The sequence below is a fragment of the Somniosus microcephalus genome, chromosome 3 (assembly GCF_052327205.1).
Source record: "Somniosus microcephalus isolate GS21.2 chromosome 3, FLI_Smic_1.0, whole genome shotgun sequence".
Classification (NCBI taxonomy): Eukaryota; Metazoa; Chordata; class Chondrichthyes; order Squaliformes; family Somniosidae; genus Somniosus; species Somniosus microcephalus.
In genome coordinates this window covers 340659458-340682140 of record NC_140989.1, presented here as the reverse complement: position 1 = coordinate 340682140, position 22683 = coordinate 340659458, and the positions used below count along the sequence as shown (strand labels likewise).

Genomic DNA, 22683 nt, shown 5'->3' with positions numbered 1-22683 from the left:
ACTCATGGTGTCACATAGGAAAGTGTGAAACTCTGTATTTGTAGAGATTACTGTACGAGGAACATAAAAACGGGAGTAGGCCATTCAGCCCCTCGAGCCTGTTCTGCCATTCTATGAGATCATGGATGATCTGTGACCTCAACTCCATTTACCCGTCGTCCCTCCATGTCATGCCTGCTTTACAACAGTGTACAGCAGATAGAATCAGAGTTCAGGCTACCAATCTAGCCTACTCACTGATACAGAGTGTGCTCGGTTATTTTTCTAGCTCAATCAGGTCCTCTAGTGGCTAAGAAAAGGTAATAAGTTTTTAACATCATAAGGAAATTACCGTTGACAATATTAGAGGATAAACATTGGATACGTTCGTACGACATTGCTCTATCCACTATAATGCTGGAAAGTGACACTGGGTTAGTCCTAGAATATTTGCATCACACTTCACTGATTACTGGCAAATTATTTCCCTATGTTCTACCAGGATAAATTAACAAGAATTGGAGATATGAATGCTCAAGAAGATTAATTTCTGCAATATGCTGGACTCCCATTGCTATGGAATCCTCCCCCACACAACTTAATTGCAGGACAAGTTCCACAGCACTGGGTCACCAGACAAACGACAGTGCCTATATGTTCAGCTGGATATTTCTGCATCTGTGCCTATTAAGGCACCAATGAAAACCTTTGGGCTCTGCACCTCTGGCAGGCACAATGCCAACTCCTTAGCCTTACAGTACTGCAGAAGTCAAAGCTGTAGCCTGTGGTAGTGCTGAAAGGTGGACGTATTATCTCCCCCAGACGCCCTGTAGACATTTAAACATTTTAGCGACGGAACGCTTAGCACAGGTATCCAACCTGTTGGAGCAGGCCACGTGCCACAAAGAGCGAGTGTGGACCACGCAAAATTGCAAGCCCATTAACAAAGATGCAATCCCCCATACTTCATTTACTTTTTGTGCTTCACTCCCTGGAATGGCATGCACTGGTCTGATGGACCATTATTTGTTGACCTGACCATCCCTCATCCCCCACTGGTCACCTTGGTGCCTTTTAATGAGGCAATAACGTGTTTAAAATAAAAGGTTTAACGCCTCCATTAAAATGGCAGGCAGAGGACTGTCATACATACATTAATGTTGCAAGCAGTAATTTCAAGGTATTAACTCTTTTCAAAGGCAGGTAGAATTCACATCCCCAAAGTGGTCCTGCTATTATTTTACCACCGGCTAGTTATCACCTAATAGTACAAAGTTACTATGAAAAAATACATTATCAAGACTTTATTTTATACTCCTCAAATACCTTTTATAACGGCGAGGTTACAGGGAGACCCAGTAGTTGTTTTGACAGTTGTGTCCTGGCTACCAACCTTTGCTCCACCTAGGCACAACTCTGTCTGAATCTGGGTAGCTGTTTCTTTCTTCAGGATCTCTAGAAAAGAGAAGGCTGAGGGGTGACCTAATGGTAAAATTACAAAGGCATTTGATAGGTTAAATGTAGAAACTATCCGCTTGTGGGGAGTCCAAAACTAGGAACCATAAATATAAGGTAATCACTAATGAATCCAATAGGGAATTCAGGAGAAACTTTTCTTTAATATTCATTCACGGGACGTGGGCCTCATTGCCCATCCCTAATTGCCCTCGAGAAGATGGTGGTGAGCCGCCTTATTGAACCGCTGCAGTCTGTGTGGTGAAGGTACTCCTACAGTGCTGTTAGGGAGGGAATTCCTGGATTTTGACCCAGCGACGATGAAGGATATATGTCCAAGTCAATATGGTGTGTGACTTGGAGGGGAACTTGGAGGTGGTGGCGTTCCCATGCGCCTGCTGCCCTTGTCCTTTTAGGTGGTAGAGGTTGTGGGTTTTGGAGGTGCTGTTGAAGAAGCCTTGGCGAGTTGCTGCAGTGCATCTTGTAGATGGTGCTGCAGCCACGGTGCGCCGGTGGTGGAGGGAGTGAATGTTTAAGATGGTGGATGGGGTGCCAATCAAGTGAGCTGCTTTGTCCTTGAGGGTGTTGAGCTTCTTGAGTGTTGTTGGATCTGCACTCATCCAGGCAAGTGGAGAGTGTTCCATCACACTCCTGACTCTTTACCCAGAGAGTGGTTAGAATGTGGAACTTGCTATCACAAAGATTAGTTGCAGCGAATAGCACAGATGCATTTAAGGGGAAGTTAGATAAGTACATGAGGGAGAAATGTATAGGAGGTTACGCTAATTTAATTTTATGGTTATTACTGGCACAATTTACTTCTGAGCTTATGGCCAAAACTGCATGACCATCTCCAGTGTAAGAATCCAGCCCAATGGTCTTTGTAACACTATTCAAAATAAATAAAAAGTTAAATGCCATTTAGAAATAAAACATGCCGGTTTACTTCAGTTTATGTTCAACCATGCATGAGCAACAAACTCATTTTCTTCATGCATGCAACAAGAAAGTTGATAAAATAATTGGGAACTCCCAAAATGACCTCCAATGCAGCAGTCCTTTAAAAGGTACCGTTTTCTGGAGCAGCAGAATTTTATACGGGTTTAGAACATAAATGTTGATAATACGCATTTCATTTCTGCAGTAGGGCTGTGTGGCTTTAAACTGTAGCTTTCATTATTCCGGTAAATGATTTCCTGTGCCAGGCTGTGACCTGAGGAATTTATGATATTGATGATATATTACAGCACTTACCAGCTGTGAGAGTCCAAATCTGAGGAGCTCCCAGACTGAGCACTTCACTGAACAACTGGTGGGGAAGACTGCACCTCTTTACTGCCTTTAAGGTAAGATCAATCACAGGCTTTTTATAGAATGATAAATCTAGCCTAACTTTGTTGTGCCCCCACTGTCCTTTTGTATTGTGTATGGAACTTGTCAAACTTTTATACCCTTCCATGTGGAATTAGTCAAACTAATTCCAGCAATGATTCTTCAAATTACCCTGGTTAAATATTCTTGCTCATTAAGACAGAATGCACACGAGGCTTTGATTAATATACATGCAAGGTTATCGTTAATAAATCATGGCTGAGGCTTTGTATACTTTTTAATATAAATTCAAATCAGTTCATTAAGTCTGTTGTGATATTCCAGATCACTGACACAGCAGGCATTCAGCATATCTCTCTACAGATCTGCTCTTGAAGACAAATAAGTGTTTACGTGATACACCGAACTGCTTGAACCTCTCAGCAGTTCTGCCCTGAGCTCCTGTCGGTATTGATCTGGAATGTCCTTCAATGTGTCTGCACCAGGAGGATCTCTTCACAAGTGCCAAGCCTTGACCTAAGCACAAATAAATCTGCTGAGAAAATTTAAGTGACAGCTTTCCAGTTCAGTGTGGTACCCCTCATTTCTTCATGCGTCAGATTTGTTATTTTATATAGTTAAAAATAAACCTTTAAATCAGTTATAACATCACGTTCCTCTAAGAAGTAAAATGATTTCTGCATTAAAAAAAAACCACCAATACAGATCTGTCTGACATTCATCACCGTACAGCATCAGGACGAAAGTTTTTCAACAAAAAAAACTCTCTCACAAAAGTGTTGTTGTGATCTGAAGGTGTCCTGTTGAACAGGGCTATTCTCAAACTCCTTATCAAGGTTCAAAAGGTAACCTTTGTCCAAAATTTAAAAAAAAGAGAAAATGCTGGAAATACATAGCAGGTCTGTCAACATCTGTAACAAGAAAAGGCAGGTTAAGGTTTCAGGTGCTGAACATCAGCTGGTCGTGATACTGGCAGTGATGCTGGGATTGTGCCCACTGGTGCCATACAGCACTGACCTCACTGGAGTTGGTAAGGTCAGTGGGAGGGCACCTAATTTTCATTGGGTCAGCGGGCACCTGTGCCATTGCAGGCACCTACCTGCCCCATGCAGCCAGAAAATATGGCACCTATCCCCATGGTGCCCCCACTCGGCCCCCTGTGGAAGGAAACTAATCCAGATTATTTTTAAAAAATACAATCTCCCAGTTTGGGGTATTGCCGACTACTTCCCTGGCCTGGGACATGCCCTCTGTCTTGGTGGCACCCACTTGTGTCCATCTGGAGGACAGTACACCTCATCTCTCTCGGTGTATCAACCTCCAATAATGCACCAGGTTCTGACTGAACCAAACAAGGGTTAACTTCAGGCGTAGCATGTCCCTTGCCACCAACCCCCATCCCCACTGAGCCACCCCCTGAGGTCTTTAGCTTTGCAAGGGGCAGGTAGAGGGTTTTCCCCTTACAAGACTGACTGGAAAATCCCAGAACTGACAGAGAAACAGGGCAATTGCCAAAGTTACAGTAGATACTTGGTAGAACCCCTGAGCCTCCACATCAGAACTTCAACCCGTTCTTGTACCCAACTAGATGTCTCTTCGCACATAGTTATGAGGACATATTGAATTTCAGAAATGTTTGCTGTTTGACTGATCTATTTATATTGCTGTTTATTATTAGATCAGTTACTGATTTGTTTAGTCATGCTTCACTAAGTAGTCAAACTGCGTTTTTGGTCATATCATTCTGGTAGAACTTTGCAACTTAGTAAGAAAGTTTAGTATTGGAGGGGTTAATCCATTGAACATTCGTCACAAAGAGTCTATTGTACATTATTTCTGATGCCCTGGGTGTATACGTCCAATCATTTCCTTTTGGAAACTGAACAGAAGTCCTCTCCTACAAAGTAGAATCATTCTGCTTAAAAAGTTACACCAATATGGAAAAAGTTACATGCAGCCATATGCAGAGGAAATCGTGAGTCAGAAGGTGGCAGCGATCACAAAACTAAACTGAAATGGGGAAAAAAAAATAAGGAGCCAAAGGTTTCACAGAACCGGAGATCAATTCAAGTAACTAGACCAGAGGTGTGAATGTTACACTTTAGTGAAATGCAGTTAGTGATGCTGCACAAGTGATTGCACTGACGGAATGATGTGGTATGTCAAACATTTGACTCAAAGCTGCAACCTTTGAACAGTGACAGTATGTCAGGTCTAACAATTCAAATGTACATTCTAAACCACTGAGGCAATTGCTGAAGATCTAAAAGAAGATCCATTGTGCCTAAAATAAAATCTATTTATGGTCAGCTCTTTAAAAAAAGAGAAAAATCAATATTTAAAACAATTTTAATGGCCCTTTTTCATATCATTTTGATATTCTGAAGGGCTAGGACACCAATACAAAGAAACAAGAACAACTTGTATTTATATAGCACCTGTAACATAAAATGTCTCAAGGCAATTCACAGCAGCGTTATAAAACAAAATTTGACACGAGCCACATAAGGAGATATCAGGGCAGATGACCAAAAGCTTGGTCAAAGAGGTAGGTTTTAAGGAGCATCTTAAAGGAAGAAAGAGAGGTAGAGAGGCGGAGAGGTTTAGGGAAGGAATTCCCGAGTTTAGGGCCTAGGCAGCTGAAGGCACGGCCGCCAATGGTGGAGCGATAGAAACATAGAAGATAGGAGCAGGAGTAGGCCATTCGGCCCCTCGAGCCTGCTCCGCCATTCAATACGATCATGGCTGATCATCCAAATTCAGGACCCGGTCCCTGCTTTCTCCCCATACCCCTTGATCCCTTTAGCCTCAAGAAATATATTCAACTTCTTCTTGAATATATTTAATGAATTGGCCTCTACTGCCTTCTGTGGTAGAGAATTCCACAGGTTCACCACTCTCTGGGTGAAGAAATTCCTCCTCATTTCTGTCCTAAATGGCCTACCCTTTATCCTTAGACTGTGAACCCTGGTTCTGGACTCCGCAACCATCGGGAACATCCTTTCTGCATCTAGTCTGTCCAGTCCTGTCAGAATTTTATAAGTTTCAATGAGATCCCCTCTCATTCTTCTAAATTCCAGCGAATACAAGCCCAATCGACTCAATCTCTCCTCATACGTCATTCCTGCCATCCCAGGTATCAGCCTGGTGAATCTTCGCTGAACTCCTTCCATGGCAAGAACATCCTTCCTCAGATAAGGTGACCAAAACTGCACACAATACTCAAGATGTGGTCTCACCAAGGCCCTGTACAACTGCAGCAAGACATCCTTGTCCCTGTACTCAAACCCTCTCGCTACGAAGGCCAACATACCATTTGCCTTCTTAACTGCCTGCTGCACCTACATGCTTACCTTCAGCGACTGGTGCACAAGGACACCCAGGTCTCGTTGCACTTCCACTTCTCCCAGTCTATTGCCATTCAGATAATAATCTGCCTTCCTGTTTTTGCCACCAAAGTGGATAACTTCACATTTATCCACATTATATTGCATTTGCCATGCTTCTGCCCAATCACCCAACCTGTCCAAACCATCCTGGAGTTTCTCGGCATCCTCCTCACAGCACACACACGCACCCAGCTGTGTGTCATCTGCAAATTTGGAGATATTACATCTAGTTCTCTTGTCTAAATCATTAATATATATTGTGAATAGCTGGGGTCCAAGGACCGATCCCTGCGGTACCCCACTAGTCACTGCCTGCCACTCGGAAAAAGACCCGTTTATTCCAACTCTTTGCTTTCTGTCTGCCAACCAGTTCTCTATCCAAGTCAATACCTTGCCCCCAATCCCATGTGCCTTAACTTTACATGCTAATTTCTTATGCAGGACCTTATCGAAAGCCTTCTGAAAGTCCAAACACACCACATCCACTGGTTCTCCTTTATCAATTTTACCAGTTACATCCTCAAAAAATTCCAGTAGATTAGTCAAGCACGATTTACCTTTTGTAAATCCATGTTGACTTTGTCCGATCCTGTCACTGTTTTCCAAGTGCTCTGCTATTACATCTTTTATAATGGACTCTAGCATTTTCCCCACTACCGATGTCAGGCTTACCGGTCTGTAATTCCCCGTTTTCTCTCTACCACCTTTTTTGAATAGTGGGGTAACATTAGCTACCCTCCAATCCATGGGTACTGTTCCCGATTCCATTGAATGTTGGAAGATGATCAGCAATGCATCTACTATTTCTAGGGCCACTTCCTTAAGTACCCTAGGATGTAGATTATCAGGCTATGGGGATTATCGGCCTTCAATCCCATCAATTTCCCCAAAACCATTTCCCTACAACTACTGATTTCTTTCAGTTCCTCCCTTTCATCAGACCCTATGTTCCCGACATCTCTGGGAGGTTATTTGTGTCCTCCTTTGTGAAGACAGAATGAAAATATGTATTTAATTTTGTCCATTTCTTTGTTCCCCATTATAAATTCCCCTGATTCTGACTGCAAGGGGCCTACGCTTGACTTCACCAATCTTTTTCTCTTCACATAACTATAAAAGCTTTTACAGTCAGTTTTTATGTTCCCTGCAAGCTTACTCTCATTCTATTTTCACCTTCTTAATCCCTCTGTCCTCCTTTGTTGAATCCTAAACTGCTTCCAATCCTCAGGTTTACTGTTTTTTCTGGCCAATTTATATGTCCTCTCCTTGGATCGTATGCTATCCCTAATTTCCCTTGTTAGCCACGGTTGAGTCACCTTTTTTGTTTTAATTTTATGCCAAACTGGGATGAACAAATTCTGTAGTTCATCCATGCGGTCTTTGAATGTTTGCCATTGCCTATCCACCGTCAACCCTTTGAGTGACATTCCCCAATCAATCCTACCCAACTCGCGCCTCAGACCATCGTAGTTTCCTTTATTTAAATTCAGGACCCTAGTCTCCGAGTCAATGACTTCATTCTCCATCTTAATGAAGAATTCTATCATATTATGATCGCTCAGACCCAAGGGGCCTCGTACAACAAGATTGCTAATTAATGCTTTCTCATTACATAATACCCAGTGTGATAAAAATAATAACTTCCGGGAAGTTATGTCATCACTTCCTGTGAACTGTGAACTGTGAACTATGAACTGTGTACATACCTCACTTCCTGTCATATGTCACTTCCTGTTGGACTGGTATAAATACTGGTCTGTTCAGCATTGTAAGAGGCTTCTACCAGAGGCATGGTAAAGACCTCTCTTGTATATAGTGTGTTTATAAGTTACTTAAAGCTTACTTTAAAGTTACTTGATGGTAAGTCTCCTTTTTCTTACATCACCCAGTCTAAGATGGCCTGATCTCTAGTTGGTTCCACAACATATTGGTCCAGGAAACCATCCCATAAACACTACAGGAATTCCTCCTCCACAGCATTGTTACTAATTTGGTTAGCCCAATCTATATGTAGATTAAAGTCACCCATGATGACTGCTGTGCCCTTATTGCACGCTTCTCTAATTTCCCTTTTAATGCCATCCCCAACCTCCGCATTACTGTTTGGAGGTCTATGTACCACTCCCACTAACATTTTCTGCCCCTTGGTATTTCTCAGTTCTACCCATACAGATTCCACATCATCAGAGCTAATATCCTTCCTTACAATTGTGTTAATCCCTTCTTTAACCAGCAATGCTTCCCTTTCCTTTTTGCCTATCTTTCCTGAATATTGCATACCCCTGGATGTTGAGTTCCCAGCCTTGGCCACCCTGGAGCCATGTTTCCGTAATCCCAATCAAATCATATTAGTTTACTTCTATTTGCGCAGCTAATTCATCCACCTTATTACGAATGCTCCTTGCATTAAGACACAAAGCCTTCAGGCTTGTTTTTTTAATGCTTAGACCTATTAGAATTATTATTTACTGTGGCCATGTTTGATTTAAACCATTGATTTCTCTGACTGCCACTTTTGTTTTTCTCCTTCCTATCTTTTGCTTTTAACCCTTGTTTCCCTTTCCTCTGTCCCCCTGCTCAGGTTCCCAACCCCCTGCCATTTTAGTTTAAACCCTCCCCCAGAGCACTAGCAAACACGCCCCCTAGGACATCGGTCCCGGCTCTGCCCAGGTGCAAACCATTCGGTTTGAACTGGTCCCACCTCCCCCAGAACCGGTTCCAATGTCCCAGGAATTTGAATCCCTCCCCCTCACACCATTCCTCTAGCCGTGTATTCATCTGAAATATCCTTCTATTTCTACTCTGACTAGCACGTGGCACTGGTAGCAATCCTGACATTACTACCTTTGAGGTCCTATTTTTTAATTTACCTCCTAACTCCCTATATTCAGCTTTTAGGACCTCATCCCGTTTTTTACCTATATCGTTGGTACCTATATGCACCACGACAACTGGCTGTTCACCCTCCCCTTCCAAAATGTTCTGCAGCCACTCTGAGACATCCTTGACCCTTGCACCAGGGAGGCAACACACCATCCTGGAGTCTCGTTTGCGGCCGCAGAAACACCTATCTATTCCCCTTACAATAGAATCCCCTATTACGATAGCTCTACCCCTCTTTTTCCTCCCATCCTGTGCAGCAGAGCCACTCCTGGTGCCAGGAAGTTGGCTACTGCTGCCTTCCTCTGATAAGCCATCCCCCCAAACAGTACTTAAAGTGGTGTATCTGTTTGAGAGGGGGATGTCCACAGGGGACCCCTGCACTACCTGCCTGCGCCTACTACTCTACCTGTTGGTCACCCCTTCCCTTTCTGCCTATCCAACCTTTGCCTGCGGTGTGACCAACTGCTTAAACGTGCTATTCACGACGTCCTCAGCATCGTGAATGGTCCAGTATGTATCCAATCGCAGCTCCAGCGCCGCAATGCGGTCTGCTAGTAGCTGCAGCTGGACACACTTCCTGCATGCATAGTTGTCAGGGACACAGGAAGTGTCCCTGAGTTCCCACATAGTGCAGGAGGTGCATACCACGGGGCTGGGCTCTCCTGTCATGACTTACCCTTTAATTCATTGCAATTAAATTAAATCAAATCAATCCCACCAATTACAGTACAGTTAAATGGTATATTTAAGGGCCCTGGTTGACCAACAGTCCCCGCTACACCACAGAGACCTTAGAAATTATAAACCACAGAGCTAAAGTTTAAAAAAGAGAGAAATACTCACCAACCAATCACTTACCTGCTTTCTGGTGACGTCACACTTCGATTACTTTTTACTTCTCTCCCTCTCTCTGAGATTGGAGATTGGAGATTAGTACGCTCTGAGGCCTACCTGGTCTCTGGCGCTCTTTAAAGCCTCGCTCTGCTGAGATTCCCGCCGCCGCTCTCGCCGCTCTGAGGCCTACCTGGTTTCTGGCGCTCTTTAAAGCCTTGTTCCACCAAGATTCCTGCCACCGCTCTCGCCGCCCTGAGGCCTACCTGGTCTCTGGCGCTCTTTAAAGCCTCGCTCCGCCGAGATTCCCGCCGCCGCTCTCGCCACTCGCCATCGGGGATGCGCAAGAGGCCAGATTTGGAGGAGCGCAGATATCTCAGAGAGTTGTAGGTCTGGAGGAGGTTGCAGAGATAGGGAGGGGCGAGGTCGTGGAGGGATTTGAAAACAAGGATGAATTTTTTTTTAATTGAGGCGCTGCTTAACCGGGAGCCAATGTAGGTCAGCGAGCACAGGGGTGATGAGTGAGCGGGACTCAGTGCGAGTTAGGATAGGGGCAGCAGAATTTTGGACAGTGGAAGATGGGATGCTTATTTGTAAAGTTGTGTACGTTTAAGTTTTGTGCGAATACGTGCAATTCACACTTGGTGATAACATTCACTGTAAAAATCTTGAAATCAGCAAATCAGGTTTAAGATATCACTATTATAGAATAGGCAATACTGATAAAGTATGGCTGTCCAAATCTATAGTTTTTTTGCCGAGGTTAAATATTGGCTTTATTTGAAATTTTTGGGTTGGCCCTTTAGGACACAAACTATATCACCACATATTGCAGCAGGTTAGCTAGATACATTTCGAATAACTTATAGACGTCAGTTTTAAGCAAAATGGAATGATTTATTTATAGTAAACTTTATTCATACCAAGACAGAAAACACCTGCTTCCATTTATATTCCCTGCTGGAATAGTAGCTTCTAAACTTCTAGCCCCACACCAGCTGTCAATAGTTACACTGAAATTCAGTTAAAACAAAACAATTTTGATTTGGACGATGTTTACTATTATTTTCATATACCTCACAGTCCCTCCACTAACTCTTCTCTCTGCCTACAATCCAGACCTACTGCTAACAAGAGAGAGCAGAAAGTTTTAATTTTGGTTTGATAAGTGTCTTAAATACCTGTCCTCAATCATGAAAGATGGAATAACCAGAGAGTTGTAAAACTACATCTTTACAATGTACTGGTCTGACCACAGATGGATGGAATATTGTGTTCCCTTCTGGTAATGATGTCGTAGAAATATATATACACATTGGAAAAAGTACAGAGAAGCACAACAAGACAATCCTTTGTAATATGCCATGAGGAAAGCTTTCATAGGAACATAGGAATGTACTAGACTGGAAAAGCTCTTTGAGCTCTAGCTGGCCTCAAAAAATACCATGTTATATTCTCTCTCCTATCCTCTAAATCACTTTTGTCAAAAGACTATTCAGCTCCCTCTTCAATTTGTTGACACTATCCATTTCCACTGTCTTCCAGGGTAGTCCATTCCACATATTCACCTCCCTCTGTGTAAAATAGTTAAATCTAAACTGTCTATTCACCGGCGCCATCACTAAGACCGCATATTTCCATCTCCAGAACATCACTCGTCTCCGCCCCTGCCTCAGCTCATTTGCTGCTGAAACCCTCATCCATGCCTTTGTTACCTCTAGACTTGACTATTCCAATGCACGCCTGGCTGGCCTCTCATGTTCTACCCTCGCTAAACTTGAGGATATTCAAAATTCTGCTGCCTGTGTCCTAACTCACACCAAGTCCCGTTCACCCATCACCCCTGTGCTCGCTGACCTACATTGGCTCCCGGTTAAGCAACGCCTCGATTTTAAAATTCTCATCCTCGTTTTCAAATCTCTCCATGGCCTCACCCCCTCACTATCTCCGCCAGCCCCACAACCCTCCAAGGTATCTGCATTCCTCTAATTCTGGCCTCTTGAGCATCCCCGATTTTAATCGCTCAACCATTGGTGGCCGCGCCTTCAGCTGCCAAGGCCCTACGCTCTGGAATTCCCTGCCTAAACCTCTCCGCCTCGCTACCTCTCTTTCCTCCTTTAAAATACCGCTTAAAACCAACCTCTTTGACCAAGCTTTTGGTCACCTGCCCTAATTTCTCCTTACGAGGCTCAGTGTCAAATTTTGTTTCATAACACTCCTGTGAAGCGCCTTGGGACGTTTTACTACATTAAAGGCGCTATATAAATACAAGTTGCTGTTGTTGCCCTATTCTGAGCTTGAGTCTGTGATCAGATAAGTTGAAGCTATGCAGTCTGAAAAGAAAGCATTTAAAGAGGCAATCTCATATCAGTCTATAAAATATGAAGTGGTATAGGCAAAGTAAAGTGAAATATTACTTCAGATTACATGAGACTAGTTAAGACCAGAGGATGAAATTAAATTAGTGAAAAGTAAGTTTGAAATTGATATGATAATCTTTGTTGATAAAAGGATACTTGTTTTGAATGATCTGCCAGCCAAAGTAATAGAGACAAAATCATCAGGGATGTTCAAATGTAGTCGAATGCCTGGCTGAGAGAGTTGGGATACTCGAGGGATGAGTTTTGATGGGTCAAGTTTTTTTTTCCCCCCTTGAAGCAAAAAAAAATGCTGAAAATACACAGCAAGTCAGTCAGCATCGATAGTGAGGAAAGACGGGTTAAGATTTTTGGTTGAGTTTCTTTTGAGAACTAAAAACAGAGATAAGCCTCTCATTGCATTTTAATAGGGGGAAAGTCGGTCCTCATTGTGCTCGTCTTTGGGCGACACATTTACATTGGGGGACCAATTTCGGGCCGTGGTTTCTCACGGTCTATCTCCCCCAGAAGTGCACGGCTGCCAAAATAGAAACCGGCAACTTCCAAATTTACACGGAGCATGAAACATGCATTCAGGGCCTTGAATAAACAAAGCAGAGTCCTGTTTTACAGCACTGTTCCAAATTTGTCCTTAACTGTGCAAAATGGTCACCTCGCGACTTCCACTACCTACGTTTGGTCAGCAAGAACAGGAACTGGCAGTGGCAATATGGGCAGACATGAAAATGGTGTTGGAAGTTGTAATTATGTCATCTACATAGGAACAAGAATAGGCCATTCAGCCCCTCGAGTCTGTCCCGCCATTCTATTAGCTCACGGCAATCTATACCCCAACTCCATTTACCTGCCTTCACTCCATATCACTTGATACCCTTCAACACAATACAAATGTGTCTTAAATTTCAATTGACCCAACATCCACAACCTTTTGGGGAAGAGAGTTCCAGAATTCCACTAACCTTGGGGTGAAAAAATGCTCCCTGATTTCACTTCCAACTGGTCCCTTGTTCTGCATTCCCCTCCCAGAGGAAATAGTTTCTCTGCAGCTACCCTATTTAATCCCTTTATCATTTTTAATGGCCCAATTATGACCCCACAATCTTCTAATCTTAAGGAAATACCAACTAAATTCCTGCAACCAGTCATCATAATTTAACCTTTAAGCCCTGGTATTATTCTTGTGAATCTCCAACAAGACAGAGCTTTATACCATCGCCCCTTGACATTCAATGGCATTACCATCGTGGAGACGTCCATCTTCCACATCCTGGGGGTGGGGGGTCACCATTGAAAAGAAACTCAACTGGACAAGCTACATAAATTCCATGGCTACTAGACCAGGTCAGAGGCTGGGTATTCTGTGATGAGTGGCTTGCCTCCTGACTCTCCAAAGCCTTTCCACCATCTACAAGGCATTTCCAAGTATAATGGAACACGCGCCACTTGCCTGGATAGGTGCCGCTACAACAACACTCAAGAAGCTTGACACCAACCAGGATAAAGCAGTCCGCTTGATCTGCACTTCATCCATTAGCCTAAACATCCACCCCTTTCACCACCAGTGTACTAAGGATGCAGTGTGTACTACAGGATGCACTGCAGTAACACATCATCAAGGCTTCTGTGGCAGCATATTCTGATTCGACTTCATCAGATCCAAAGGGGATGACCTCACACTTCACATTGAACTCCATCTGTCACAGTTTTGCCCACTCACTTAATCTGTCTATTTCCCTTTATAATTTTCTGCTCCCATCTATACAATTGACTGTGCCTTCTAACTTAACATACAACTCTATTGCTTCATCCAAGTCATTAACATATGTGGCGAAAAATCTGACCCCAATTTGCATTTATTCTCCAGGCCCCATCCTGTTTCCAGTGGGAGCTTGGACAGTCTAAATCAAGGTCTGTTCAAATATTGGAATGGGCAGGCAACAAGTGATTGAATCAGCAATTTCATTCCGCTCAGGATCTTGGTCATGCTAACCTACCCCAACCACTATTTTAGACACAAATGGGTCAGTAGAGACACAATCATCATCTCATGTTTTTATTTAAGCAGTACATTGTGATAGGATGGCTGAGGGAAGTGGTTGGGAGGAGATACCAACCAGATGATACAATGAAGCAGAATTAACACACATACCATATACACATGCTTAATCACCCTGAATCATGACTATACTAATGTTAATTTAGCTCCCACAAAAATCTTCACTAAGCTAGTTCCCAGCTGATGTCATCAGCACACACTGTTTAAACAAAAGTATAAAAAAAAGGAATGTGTCAAAACAGGAAGGTGTAAGTGACCATTTTGCACCCACATGACAGGTCACAGGATTACACCATTTCAGTCCTGGTGAAGGTCAAATGAAATTTGCAAGGAAAGTCACTTACCTTTTCGAAACTTGGTTGCATGACTAACACTAGCTTGAAGCTTGTAACCCAGCGGGAGCAAGTCATGTGACTAACACTGGGTGCAGGTCACATGACTAACACAACTTGCTTGCAGCTAGTTACCCAGCAGGAGCAAGTCATGTGACTAACACTGGGTGCAGGTCACATAATTAACACCAACACCTTTTAACACTCCTACAGAGTGGCATCGGGACTGCCCTGTAAGTAGGTCACTGACAATACCCATATATCTGGCCATTTACAGGAGAAGGAGGATTCCAAATCACTTCTGGATTTGTTGAGGGACACCAGCTATTCTTTTAAATTAAAGATTTTTTTATAAGAGTACTGTACCAAGAGAAGAGTGATGAATAATAATAGCAAAATAAAAAATTTGTACTTTTTTTTATTTTAAAAGGATAGCAAACTAATATCCACTCACACATATTAAATAAATCCAGAAGTGGTATAAAATCCTTCTTCCCACCAAAGCATTCAGGTGGCCGGTGTTAATCAACAGTTTACAATCTACTGACGCCCGCCCGTGTACTTAGTCTGTAACATTCATTAGGTCACAGCTCATAAAGCAGATTATGGTACAAAGATTGGGTAAATAAGATTCTTACCAAGGGAACTAGTTCATTTGTTGTTTGGAAGGTTGTGAAGGAGATGCGATGCCTTGCAAACTAATCTTTCAAAATGAAAATTCTACACACCAAATGTAAGGCTTCACAGAACACTTGCAATATTAAAAGACATAGATAAAATAAACCCAGATTACTACTTTAAAATAAAGTTGGACAAAAGGAACTTTATTTAAAAGTAAATTTAAAACAGATTAAAGAATGAACTTCTTTACTTAAATAGATTGAAATTGTATTGTATGATATATATAAAAACAGATTAACACCCATTGTAGAAATGCATTAATGTACTTTATATAACATTTTACCAGCATTCCATTGCTGCTGAGTGGTGCTCTGTATGTGCATTAGAGTATGTGTGTGGAATGCTTCCTTTTCCCCAGTTTGGATGTGGTACGAAGCTGACATTATTGCACAGTGCTGCTGGTTTGCACTGCTCAATCAGTTCGAATTGTTGTTTAAAAATCCGCCAATTGTAGTCGACATTTCCCTCGAGATTCAAACACTCTGGTGGCTTCAAATTCTCCATGTCGCTTTTCACAATTTTCAGCAGATCTTCACCACTCCTGGTACCATCTTATGTTCATTAATAAATAGACATTCTTATTATGAACACAGCTAGCTTTTGCTAGTTACTTTATTGAGCACATGTGGACTGGTACAGTATCTGTAGAGGCTTCCATCTTGACTGTTGCCTTGTGGGTGGCCTAGTGCCTCATGGGTAATGTAGTCTTAATATACATACAGCTGGGTAGTGTAGTCTTGTACATACAGCTATATCCAGCTCTACAGCTCCACCTAGTGTCCACTATAGAATGACATGTTATTGATCGTTACAAGTAGGTTCTGCTCTCAACTAGTCCCTGCAGTGTAAATGCGGTATAAAGTTCTACCATTGTTTTGACATTTTGAAAACAAAAGACACAAATAGCGCAGTCTATTGGTTGTCAACATTATGCGGCATAAACAATTGAGCGTGACATTGGTCTGTATCGATGAGCCTTCAGTTAATTGAGCCATGAATGGAAGGCACCATCAGAGGCTAGAGAGAAGAAATATCAGCGAATCTCCCAGGCTGCTGTCACTAACAGCAATGTTCATCTACAAGCACTGGCTTGTATGCTCCCGCTTGTAGACGTTCCTTTTCAATTAGGGGTTCCTGGTTTGAAACCCCTCAGTACAAAAGTTCCTTCATGAGTATACCCCTTGAGCAAGTGACTCACCACAAGAGAACTCCAGTCTACCCAGCTGTTAAGTTGGTACCAATGTTGCTGAGAATTCAACCAGTGTTCCATATAGAAGAACTGACCCCGCCCCTCTGGCAAGCTCACAGTACCAGGCCTCAGTCCTATGAAAAAGATGGGCATCCTCCCTATGTCTGACCTTTGATTAAGGGCTGGCAGAGGGATACACTGATTGACAGCCGTGGGAATGGCTTGACGGGCTGCTCTCTTGCCAAGCAAATGCTATGCCATGCAGAGGACCGCTGAATAGATAGAGAAATCAGTATGAATAAATTTGGGAAGGGAGGGAGGGGAATTGCAGCTGGCACAACAGAAATCGCAAGCCTGAAAAAACTTGTGTCTACGTTGACAAAGAAAAATCATTGGAAATCACTTAGCTTAGTGAACATTGGAGAAATATCAACCAAAGGAGGGTTAAAAGACACTAACAGAGGTTATTCACATTTTATTTTAGATTTACCATGGTGTCTTCAAAACTTTGGAGTGAAGAAAATTTAAATGTAATGCATAGTTAATAAATTAAAATTGAAAAGTGTTTTGTTAAATTAACCAGGAAATGGATTGAAACCCTTGACCTTCCTTCCCATGCATTATTCAGTTAGAAGTGCTAGTCTGTCTTTGTTAATGTTCAACTTAAACTGAGGCCACCTCAGAGTACTGACCTCGATCTTGACATCGGATACATTTTAATGCCATGATGTTCTGTACCAGTGTACAACCTGCTGACGCAACAAGTTGGATTTAGTTCAGGTCTAACAGAGTTCTCTTGTTCAGTTCTTCTTTCCCAGGAGATTTTAAATGGTAACAGAAAATATTCCATCACTTAGAATTCCACAAATAGTTTGCTGGCAGAATGCACCTCTTGAATTTCCATTACAATCCCTGCGATAGGGATAAAGAATATTCCATTGAACAATAAACTTGAATGATAAACTTATAAAGGGATAATTTTTTTTTAACTTCATGCTCCTTGGGGAGGATGGGCCTATTTTGATGGACCATTAAGGGTGACACTGAGTTGCCCCAGTGTCACCAAGTAAGAATCAGCATAACAATTGCCCCTTTAAGGGCATCATCATGATTATAAAAAAGAAACATATGGGGCCTGAATTTCCGATCGGAGGTTTCCTGCGGGCGGATGCTTCCAATCGGAAAAAATCTATGCGCTTACCTGCTGGCTCCGTAGGTGCCGAGACTTGCGATCCTGGGCCTCTGCTCTACGAAATGCACAGAGGCCCAGGTATCCCAGGGGTGCATGTGGTTCACAAGCATCCCTGGGATTACGTGCGCCATGGGGGACCAATCAAAGAAGGGAATCCTCCTTAACGCTTTTGACAGGTCTGTTGGGACAGACCTGTCAAAAGTATAAAAGGGGATCACTTAAAGAAAGTTAAACATTAAATAATTTCTTTTTTAAATCACGTATTTAAAATTAGTTAAAATTACATTAAATTAAATATTTTAAACAAAAATTTAATTTAACAAGGCTAAAAATAAACTTACCTTTTTTGAAAGTATTTTAAAATTATAAATAAGTGAAAAAAGTTTTTTTTTCAACTCTTATGCTGGTAAAAGCAGGCCTTACGCCGCATGTCGTGTTCTCCCTCGCTGAGCTCACCTGGGCTCGGGGAATACCGCGGAAGAAAGGTAGGCAGCCAGGAAGACCACCCCCCCACCTCTCTCCCTCCCCCCCTCTACCCCCTCTCCCCCCCCTACCCCCTCTCCCCCCCTACCCCTCCCCCCTCTCCACCCCCACCCTCCCCCTACCCCCTCCCTCCTACCCCCTCTCTCCCCCTCAACCCCTACCCCCTCTCCACCCACCCCCTACCCCCTCTCCACCCCCTACCCCCTCTCCCACCCCTACCCCCTCTCCACCCCCCCACCCCCTCTCCCACCCCCTCTCCCCCTACCCCCTACCCCCCCCACCCCCTCACCCCCTACCCCCCCTCCCCTCTCCCTCTCCCTCTCCCTCTCCCCCCTCCCCATGGGCCTCACCCAATGGGAGCCTCATCTGCCAAGGGTACATATTGGAAACTCAAGTGCATTCTGCAAATGCTTTTTCTGATCAATTAAATGAATGGTTAAGCAATGGTCAATGCTGCATGAGTCGATTGCATGAACCCATATTTCTAATATGCACTCTAGCAGGCGAGGCCCCCTACTGGGCGTGTGAAGTCAGAACAGTGCCCCTATAATGCAAGCTTCTCTGGTGGGTCTGTTGCTAAGTGTACTTCGCAATGTGGAAATAAATGACATAAACCAGGAAAATCCTAGATTCCGCTGATTTCAGGCCAACCTAAGAAGCTCAGAACAGAAGAGCAATGGCTTCAAAAAAAGTTGGCACAACCCCATAAAAACCGACAGCTCAAAAACAGCTTTGAATAGAGCAGGTGACATGTGAAGACAAGGAATTTCATGGAGCGTGCAGTGGGACGAGGTCTTGTCATAATCATCATTCATAACCAGGGATGCAGGGATGATTTGGAACTGTCTAAACAGAGATGTGAGACTTGCGGGAATTAAATTTATTATCTACGGGGACAAGCCCCTCCTCCAGAACATTTTGGGATGAAACTGATCTTCGGCGATAGCGCAAAACGGGCGATAGCAAATCCTGACAGCGGCCTGTTTTAAGTCCTGCACGATTTTCTTTTAAAATGCTACAGCTGAAGACTAATTTCATCCCTTTTGATTGTAGGCATCTGTTCTGGAGCGTTTAATGACATTTTTAGATTCTACCATATTTCTAAGTGTAAATTTCAGTGTATTTTAGCTCAGTAAATCGCAGCGTCACTCCAACCCCAGTTTATTTCCAAACGCTAGTAATGCCAAAAGTACAGTGACAGAAATTGTCAAATGAGACCAGTTACAGCATTCATACCAGGGAACATTCATCTCATCTGAAAAAGCAGCTCCAAGCAGTATTGAAGAAAGTAAACCTTCACATAGGATAATAACCTGGCATGGCCCAGAAAGCTCCTTTGAGAACGCTCCGTTTTCGCAGCTTATTTGTTGTATATAACTTCATTTGGAGGAAACACTAAATTAAAACGCCTGTGTGCGACTGACTCTCAGAAACCAATACCTCATTTTAAATTTTTCTGCCTTAACTTTGTATGCAACAAACAGTAATATCTGATTACTTCTAGTCTCATCCCTCAGCAAGTTTGATGTTCACAAGCTCCAGTGCCAGCTTCCAAATGATTGATACTGACAACCTCTGATCCCAGTGGCCAAAAGTTGCTTTTTCTTGTGAATTGTTGACAAGCTGATACATGGGTCAAAATACCCTCAGCTTTAAAAAAAACCTGACAGTTGGCATGCATGCAATTAGTCCCAGACTATAAATAACAAGGCCGTCTCCATTTCTCTGCTCCCCTCACTCACTCCAACCTACCTCCCTCCGAACTTGCAGCACTCCATTCTCTTAGATCCAACCCTGACATTGTCATTAAACCCGCTGACAAGGGTGGTGCTGTTGTTGTTTGGCGTACTGACCTCTACCTAACGGAAGCTGAACGCCAACTCTCCGACACCTCCTCCTACCTCCACCTGGACCATGACCCCACTACCGAACATCAAACCACCGTTTCCAAGACTGTCACTGACCTCATCTCCTCTGGAGATCTTCCCCCTGCTGCCACCAACCTCATAGTTCCCCAACCCCGCACAGCCCGCTTCTACCTCCTTCCCAAGATCCACAAACAGGACTGCCCTGGTAGACCCATTGTTTCAGCCTGTTCTTGCCCTACAGAACTTATCTCTTCCTATCTTGACTCTATCTTTTCTCCCCTTGTCCAGTCTCTTCCCACCTACATCCGCGACTCTTCGGACGCCCTCCGCCACTTTAACAGTTTCCAGTTTCCTGGCCCCAACCGCTTCCTTTTCACCATGGACGTACAATCCCTCTACACCTCCACCCCCCACCCGGATGGCCTGAGGGCGCTCCGCTTCTTCCTTGAACAGAGGCCCGACCAGTCCCCATCCACCACGACCCTCCTCCGCCTGGCTGAACTTGTTCTCACATTGAACAACTTCTCCTTTAACTCCACTCATTTCCTCCAAATCAAAGGTGTTGCCATGGGTACCCGCATGGGTCCTAGCTATGCCTGCCTTTTCATGGGCTATGTGGAACAATCTTTGTTCCAGTCCTACTCGGGTCCCCTCCCTCACCTCTTTTTCCGATACATTGATGACTGTATCGGTGCCGTTTCCTGCTCTCGCCCGAACTTGACAATTTCATTCACTTTGCCTCCAATTTCCACCCTTCCCTCACCTTCACATGGTCCATCTCGGACTCTTCCCTTCCCTTCCCCGACTTCTCCGTCTCCATCTCTGGGGATAGGTTATCGACCAATATTTACTACAAGCCCACTGACTCCCACAGCTACCTGGACTACACTTCCTCCCACCCCGCTTCCTGTAAGGACTCTATTCCATTCTCCCAGTTTCTCTGCCTCCGCCGTATCTGCTCCGACGACACCACCTTCTACACCAGTGCTTCAGACATGTCTTCCTTTTTCCGCAACCGAGGATTCCCCTCTACTGTGGTTGACACTGCCCTCGACCGTGTCAGTTCTATCTCCCGCACTTCTGCCCTCACCCCTGCCCCTCCCTCCCACAACCACGATAGGGTTCCCCTTGTCCTCACCTTTCACCCCACCAGCCTCCACATTCAACGGATCATCCTCCGGCATTTCCGCTACCTCCAAAGTGATCCCACCACCAAACGTATCTTCCCCTCCCCTCCCCTTTCAGCATTCCGCAGGGACCGCTCCCTCCGAGACACCCTAGTCCACTCCTCTATCACCCCAAACAGCCCTTCCTCTTCGCCTGGCACCTTCCCGTGCAAGCGGAGGAGATGTAACACCTGCCCCTATACCTCCCCCCTTCCCACTGTCCAGGGCCCCAAACACCCCTTCCAGGTGAAACAGCGATTTACTTGTACTTCTCGCAATCTAGTATACTGTATTCGCTGCTCACGATGCGGTCTCCTCTACATTGGGGAGACCAAACGCAGATTGGGTGACCGCTTTGCGGAACACCTCCGTTCAGTCCGTAAGGGTGACCCCGAGCTTCCGGTCGCCTGTCATTTTAATTCACCGCTCCATTCTCACTCGGACCTCACCGTCCTTGGCCTCTTGTATTGTTCCACGGAAGCTCAATGTAAACTCGAGGAACAGCACCTCATCTTCCGATTAGGCAGTCTGCAGCCTTCCGGACTCAATATCGAGTTCAACAATTTCAGATCATAAGCTCGGCCCCCATTTCATTTTCTCTAGTAATTGTTCCACTCCTTTCCCCCCCCCCCCTTTCCTTTTGTTTCTCTCTCACACCTGGCAGCTATCTTTTGCCCTGCCAGTACACTTTACACCTAATCCCAGCCTATTACCATCTCGTCTAGCTTCTAATCTCTTTTACTTCTTTTGTTTCTTTTATTCTTTTGTCTGATCACAGCCCTGCCTCCGATCTAGTTTCTTTTCTTTCCAGTTTTGAAGAAGGGTCCAACCCGAAACGTCAACTCAAATTTCTCTCCACGGATGTTGCCTGACCTGCTGAGTTTTTCCAGCATTTTCTGTTGTTATTTCGGATTTCCAACATCTGCAGTATTTTGCTATCGTACTAGTGTTTGGTTCACTGCCACACCTCTTCGAGGAATGCCTACCTTGAAGAAGTTCTGCTCTTCTCTTCGACGGGATCTCCGTTTGGCTCTTCAACCTTGTTCATCTTCATTACTTTCAGTTTCCCTTCTCGTGTTTGATCAGGTATCTGCCAAGACTCGGTTTCACAGCCACATCATTTTCCTCAGCAACTGTCTCCGGTTCCGACTTATTCCACGTGGATTCCAACTAAACTTCCACCCTTCGTGCTTCGGATCCACCCAGGATTACAAATATCTCCAAGATATTCATCGTTCCTCGAACTACTGCTCTCGCCGCATCCTGAGATCCACGCTCAACGCCATGCGGCGCCACATGGACACTCTCGACCTCTCTCTTCAGCAACACCGGCGCACTCTATCTCAAAGCTGTCCGGGTCCACAGTTCCATTTCATCCTTCGACTCATCCGACGCTTCAACAAAAAACTTTTCTTCTTCCTTTCCGATGTCAAGGATCGCAAGCTTCATCAACTCTTGGACACCAACGC

At 44.0% G+C, this 22683-nt stretch overlaps 1 protein-coding gene across 1 annotated transcript in view; it reads left to right on the top strand.

The window, feature by feature from the left end:
• LOC147122286 (palmdelphin-like) overlaps positions 1-22683 on the top strand; it is a 141373-nt gene that overhangs the window by 19483 nt on the left and 99207 nt on the right. Inside the window, exon 2 of the mRNA XM_085983255.1 lies at positions 2682-2780. The gene's annotated coding sequence lies outside the window, so the exon portion shown is untranslated. The remainder of the gene's footprint in view (positions 1-2681; positions 2781-22683) is intronic.